Raw genomic sequence first — 7160 nt, forward strand, 5'->3', positions numbered from 1 at the left:
GATTTTCCAGGCAAGAGTACTGGAGTGGGGTGCCATTGCCTTCTCCGGAATTAGGCACTAGCAGGTGCTAAGTCCACCGCTTCTGCCAGGGTCTTGGAAGCTCAAGGAGCACCCACAAGAAGTATACAGCTAGAAGTGAGTCCCTGCCTTATTACTGTGCACCCAAGTGGGTATACTTAAAAAAAAAAAAAAAAAAAAGAATTAAAGGAAGAAGCATATGGCTCTGGAAGATAATGCTGGAAGCCAGGTTCACACCACCAGCAGCTCCCTGCTGAAGAGACTGCTACTAGCTCTCCCGAGTTCAGTGATAGAAGCCTGCTACATCACTAATGCTCTGTGACTTTACTGGAGCTGTCAAGGCCAGCTAGGGAAGGTTTCCTTCCTTCAGTGCTCACTAAAGAGTTTCAGAGTGGAGGCTCCTGGGTTGCATTTAAATTGAATCCAACCCAGTAGGTCTGTTGTGCAATGTTTACATTTTTAAATTCTGTGCCAACATTTTGAAAATCTTGACTTGTCCTCTAAAACATGACTAATTTCCAGCTTCCTTTATATATACAAAATCAGGAGAAGGAACATTGGTCCCATGTGATCAAAATCCACTGGAGTGAGTGTTGGCTGTCCTGTTAGGACAGCGTGCTTTTCACATTCCCCATCTAACCCGCTTCACTCATCTGTGTGCTTCTTGCAAGAAGCACTGGAGTTCTGAGCTGTGTTTTAGGCTGTTTAGTTTCTGAGAATTCAGTTTTTCCCTTGGAGGAGATCTCTGAGTGTGAGGTGGGGTAGGGGAGCAGAGAATGAATTCGTGAACCTCACAGGATTCAGTGTGTCATGGACACTCCAGAGACGTGTTAAAGGTCGCCCCAGTTCCTACTCTGGAAAGCCTCATGTACACCCTCCATTGCTCAGACATGGGACAAAATGATTCCTGAATTCATCTTTGCATTTTCTGCAGGGCGAGAGTGAGAAGCCCAGAGGACAACGAGATGACCAGATCAACTCCTATGGAGAAAAAGTGAAGCGTCCCTGAAAGTCTGGAGGAGATTTGCTCAGTAAAGGCTAGTAAGGGAGATGCTGCCATGGAGTGAGGAGGACCCCAGGGACAGCAGAATAAGGTTAGCAGCTAGAGGACACCTGGAAAGGGTGTTTGTGTGTTTTATGTTGGGCTTTAGGGGACGTCAGATTTAGCAGGCGGCTTTATCTGCTCTCTGTCCTACACTGTATTGTTTTCTAAGCTTCAGGGAAGCCTAGCAGAACATGGTGAGCTGGTGGGCTATGGAGATATGTAAGGGAAGGGGGAGGAAGGGCTGAGGCCAGACTCACACCACCAACAACTCCTTGTTGTAGAGCCCGCTGTTTGCTCCTCTTTTGTTCAACAGTAGAAGCCTTGCTCTTTAGTCGGGTGCATGGTGTCTATATTTTTCAGCCTCACTTGCAGTTTGAATATGTCCATAGGATTAAATTATGATCAGCAAGATGTGAGCACAAGGACTTAAATGGAGAAACTGTGTCTTCTCTGTCTTCCTTCATCCTGCTGCTTAAAATGCAGACATAATTTAATTTCCAAGTGATGCTGGAATGTCAACAAGGAGGGATCCTGGTTCCCTAGATGGTTTATGGGATAGAACTGTCATTTCAACTCTGGGTAGCCTAAATCCAACTATTCCATGAAACAGAAATAAGGTTCTGACTTGCTTATACCTGAACCAAAATGTACTAGTCAGCTCAGGTTGCCATAAGATGCTGCCAACTGGGTAACATGCAACAGGAATTTATTTTTCCATAATTCTGATGATTGGGAAATCCAAGGTCATGGTGATGGTAGGTTGGTTTCTGTAAGGCCTCTCTCCTTGGTGTGCAGACAGCTATCTTCTTGCTGTGTCCTCATATGGTCTTTCTCTGTGTATGCACACTCCTGGCATCTCTTTCTTACAAGGACACCAGTCCTATTGGATCAGGGCCCTATGATGTGGCCTCAGTTAACCTTAATAGCCCCCCTAAAGGCCCTGTTTCCAAATACAGTCACAGTGGGTTAGGGCTTCAATATATGAATTGATGTGGGATGAAGGGGGTGATAATGGGGCGGGGAAACACAGATCAGTCCTTAACACAAAATTATAGTACTTAGCTCAGTACTTGGCTAAATAAAGATAAAATTCTGTCTTCTTAATTTTTATGGATAAGGTTGCTGCTGCTGCTGCTAAGTCGCTTCAGTCGTGTCAGACTCTGTGCAACCCCAGAGATGGAAGCCCACCAGGATCCCCTGTCCCTGGATTCTCCAGGCAAGACCACTGGAGTGGGTTGCCATTTCCTTCTCCAATGCATGAAAGTGAAAAGTGAAAGTGAAGTCGCTCAGTCGTGTCCAACTCTTAGCAACCCCATGGACTATAGCCTACCAGGCTCCTTTGTCCATGGGATTTTCCAGGCAAGAGTACTGGAGTGGGTTTCCATTGCCTTCTCTGATGGGTAAGGCTGCTGCTGCTGCTGCTAAGGCTAGATAAAGACAAAAATAAACCACAGTGATAAGAGACATCTCACCATGTTTCAAAGTCTTGACTTTGAAATTATAAAATATTTCCTATAACCTCTGTAAGAAAATATTGTAGGTTTTTCCTTAAAGCTTAATATGTGAGCATTGTTTAAATTTTTGATATCTAAATTACCTTAAGGTGAACAAAACTTGAAAAAAATCTATAGAAAGAACTATTGATCCTGAAAGAAATTTAATATCTGACAACTGCTCACTAAACTCATTTCCTGGCAAACGCATTTTAGATTTAGATTCACAACTGATACATACAAAGAGCTAATTTCCAAGGCTCCTTAATTAAAATATTCCATCAAAGGTATTTTTATCATATAAAATTTGCATTTTACTTCAATAGGTGTTTTTTATGTTAGTTTAGAAAGTAAAAAGCTCACTTTAAACATTTTACTTAAGTTTAACATATTTATTTTTACGTTCAAAAAGAAGTCTATTTACAAGAGTGAGCCCTATGATTTCACCAGGGACAGAGAGGTCTTTCGTGAGACCAAAGTGGGTTACATATTTCTAAGCACAGAAACTTGATCTCATGAGTCTTCTCTTCTGTCGCTAGTAGCTTTGTGCACTCCCACGCCTCCCACACTACCAGGATGGTGTTTCTTTGCACAGAGTTCTCTTAGACTTCGTCACTAATTTCTCTGGAAAAAAAAAAAAGGGTCATTATGTTTTATTATGCTGGGGTGAAAATTTAAAAAGAAACAAAACTCAATATTGTATTAGCATATTCTCTACTATCCTGAGAATCAAGAACACTCTTACCTCTTAAACCACTGTGGAAAGTACTAGAATAACATTTCTAAGGAACTTAGTAGGTGTGAAACATTGTTCTGAGTACTTTACATAAATTACCTCGAATCTTCACAGTAGTCTCATAAGGTAAGTATTATTATGCCTATGTTATCGAAGAGGAAATGGAGGCAAAATTACACAGCTAGTTAAGTTCCAGAGCCAGGATTCAAAACTTGGGTAGATTGGCTCCAAAGTCTGTGCTTTCAAATAGTGGTTTACAAAATTTCCCCAAACACAAACACACACACACACACACCCATATATTCACACTTATACATAAAAAAGAAGGGGGAATTCTGAAGCATGGAAAGTTTGATTGAATTTTTTAAGCTTAAAAGGGACATTGTTTTGATTGAGTCTTCTGCCTTCAAAAGCAGTAACTACTCAAAGAACTGTGGCTATTAAATGCTATAAGGTAGGTTTTATCCTCAGTGAAAGAAGAAAAAAGCAAATTAGAGCTGTGACTTTTTGTTCTTTCTTATTAGAAAAAATATGCCAGAAAATTTGCCAGCAAATTTGGAAATATGCAGTGGCCACAGCACTGTAAAAGGTCAGTTTTCATTCCAATCCCAAAGAAAGGCAATGCCAAAGAATATTCAAACTACCGCACAATTACACTCATCTCACACACTAGCAAAGTAATGCTCAAAATTCTCCAAGCCAGGCTGCATCAGTACATGAACTGTGAACTACTTGATGTTCAAGCTGGATTGAGAAAAAGCAGAGGAACCAGAGATCAAATTGCCAGCATCCATTGGATCATAGAAAAAGCAAGAGGGTTCCAGAAAAACATTTACTTCTGCTTTATTGACTATGCCAAAGCCTTTGACTGTGTGGATCACAATAAACTGTGGAAAATTCTGAAAGAGATGGGAATACAAAACCACCTGACCTGCCTCCTGAAAAACCTGTATGCAGGTCAGGAAGCAACAGTTAGAACTGGACATGGAACAACAGACTGATTCCAAATTAGGAAAGGAGTACATCAAGGCTGTATATTGTCACCCTGCTTATTTAACTTATATGCAGAGTACATCATGTGAAATATGGGGCTGGATGAAGCACAAGCTGGAATCAGGATTGCCGGGAGGAATATCAATAACCTCAGGTATGCAGATGACATCACCCTTATGGCAGAAAGTGAAGAGGAACTAAAGAGCCTCTTGATGAATGTGAAAGAGGAGAGTGGAAAAGTTGGCTTAAAGCTCAACAATCAGAAAGCTAAAATCATGGCATCTAGTCCCATCATTTCATGGCAAATAGATGGGGAAACAGTAGAAACAGTGACAGACTTTATTTTGGGGGGCTGCAAAATCACTGCAGATAGTGGCTGCAGCCATGAAATTAAAAGATGCTTGCTCCTTGGGAGAAAAGTTATGACCAACCTAGATAGCATATTCAAAAGCAGAGACATTACTTTGCTAACAAAGGTCTGTCTAGTCAAAGCTATGGTTTTTCCAGTAGTCATGTATGGATGTGAGAGTTGGACTATAAAGAAAGCTGAGCGCAGAAGAATTGATGGTTTTGAACTGTGGTGTTGGAGAAGACTCTTGAGAGTCCCTTGGACTGCAAGGAGATCAAACCAGTCCATCCTAAAGGAGATCAGTCCTGAATATTCATTGGAAGGACTGATGCTGAAGCTGAAACTCCAATACTTTGGCCACCTGATGCGAAGAGCTGACTCATTGGAAAAGACCCTGATGCTGGGAATGATTGAAGGCGGGAGGAGAAGGGGATGACAGAGGATGAGATGGTTGGATGGCATCACCAACTCAATGGACATCAGTTTGAAAAAGCTCCAGAAGTTGGTGATGGACAAGGAGGCCTGGTGTGCTGCAGTCCAGAGGGTCACAAAGAGTTGGATACGACTGAGTGACTGAACTGAACTGAACTGAGCTGAATTATTCTCCTCAATGTAAGAAGAGAAATGCAAATTAAAGCTGTGACTTTTTTTTCTTTCTTCTTAGGTTGGCAAGGAATCAAAAGACTTGGGAAAAGTGTTGTCAGAGGCTTGAGGACAGAAGCATTCTTAGGGTTGATGGAGATGGAATTATAGAGGGCAGAGTGAATCAAGAGAGCTTTAAAAATGCCTACTCCTTTTCTTCCCAATTATAGAAACTTTCCAAATTAGATTATCACATGAGATCCAGAAGACATATGCCCAAGCCCATAATGCCTGGGATTTTAGATGTTATAAAACACCTAAAAGCAACCTAAATATCCATCAGTTTGGAATTAGTTGAATAAATGATAACGTATCCCTAAAGGGGAACCACACAGCTAGCACAGATTGAGACTGATCTGTGTTTATGCTGAGGAAACCTGTCCATGACATACAGTAATACAGTGGAGAGAAACATGAAGTATAGCCTGCATGATGAACCAATTTATGTAATTTGGCACACACACAGATGTCTGCGTTAAGAATATGCACAGGGGCTTCCCTGGTGGTCCAGTGGTTACAGATTCACCTGGCAGTGTAGAGGATGCAGGTCTGATCTCTGTTTGGGGAACTAAGACCCCATATGCCGTGGAGCAACTAAGCCAGAGCAACACAACTAGAAAGCCGATGCCACGACTACTGAGCCCACACAGTTCAGTTCAGTCACCCATTCATGTCCGACTCTTTGCGACCCCATGAATGGCAGCACGCCAGGCCTCCCTGTCCATCACAACTCCCGGAGTTCACTCAGACTCATGTCCATTGAGTCAGTGATGCCATCCAGCCATCTCATCCTCTGTCGTCCCCTTCTCCTCCTCCTCCTCCTCACACAACTCGACTGGAAGATCTCAAATGATACAACAAAGGTTACACGTGCCGCTGCTAAGACCTGACACAACCAAAATAAACAAAACAAAACCCAGTCTTGAAAAAAAGAATATGCACAAAACTATACCTATTCCCCACCGATAGGGGAAGAAAAAAGATTTCTGAGGAATGGGATTTTGAGTGGTTTAACCCTTAAAGTCTTTTTCTGTTGCATTTGAGTGTTTTTAAATGAGAGGTATTGAAAACAATTTGTAGGTTAGCTTTTTCTCACTTAACTTGGATGTGCCTCATGATTACTAAGAAATCAAAGTCATTCATGAATTTAATGTGTAACCCAGGCCAAATAATGAAAGCAAAATGAACAAAGTCTTTTAAAATTAAAATGAGAGGTAGTATTCTACAATACTGCTTTCAAGACTAAAATCACAACAGGAAGTATGAAGGAACAGAAGGAAGGAAGGAAGAGAGAGAGAAATCAGTAGTGGTCCCTCAGGGACTGGGTCTGCTGACATCTGCTCCGGTCCCTGGAACTGGCCCACTGCCCTCCTCTCTGCTCCGCTGCCCTCCTCACAGCTATCAGATCCATACGGGCTGATCTTCCCTCAGCCCTACTCCTCAGTCCACACGAATAGCTTGCTAACTTTGTGGTCACGGCACCCCAGTTCCTTGAGACAATCTCTGGTCCCCCAGGCCCAGCTTCCTCCCCAGGCCTAGGACCCCAGTGAGACCCCCAGCTTTACTTCCCAAGAACCAACAGGACGTGTACCAGGCACCTGACTGGTGTGAACTGAGGAGAGGGCTAAAGGACTAGTGTTCCCTTAAAGACAGGGGAACTGATGAAAGCACAGAACCTCTGGGAAGTGCCTGGAATCCGGTCTTGTCTACAGGGAGAGGCCTAATTAACCAGAACACACTGCGTGTCACCTGAGCTGGCCTTCCTTGATGAATTTGCTTCCTCCAGTTTTCACTGACACCTTTATTTTATCCAACTCTCAGGTGATGTCTAATATGTTTCAGGGACAGGAACTTTTTAAAAATTTCAGATTTATCCAAAAGTTG

The sequence above is a fragment of the Bubalus kerabau genome, chromosome 12, assembly GCF_029407905.1.
Source record: "Bubalus kerabau isolate K-KA32 ecotype Philippines breed swamp buffalo chromosome 12, PCC_UOA_SB_1v2, whole genome shotgun sequence".
NCBI classification, from domain to species: domain Eukaryota; kingdom Metazoa; phylum Chordata; class Mammalia; order Artiodactyla; family Bovidae; genus Bubalus; species Bubalus kerabau.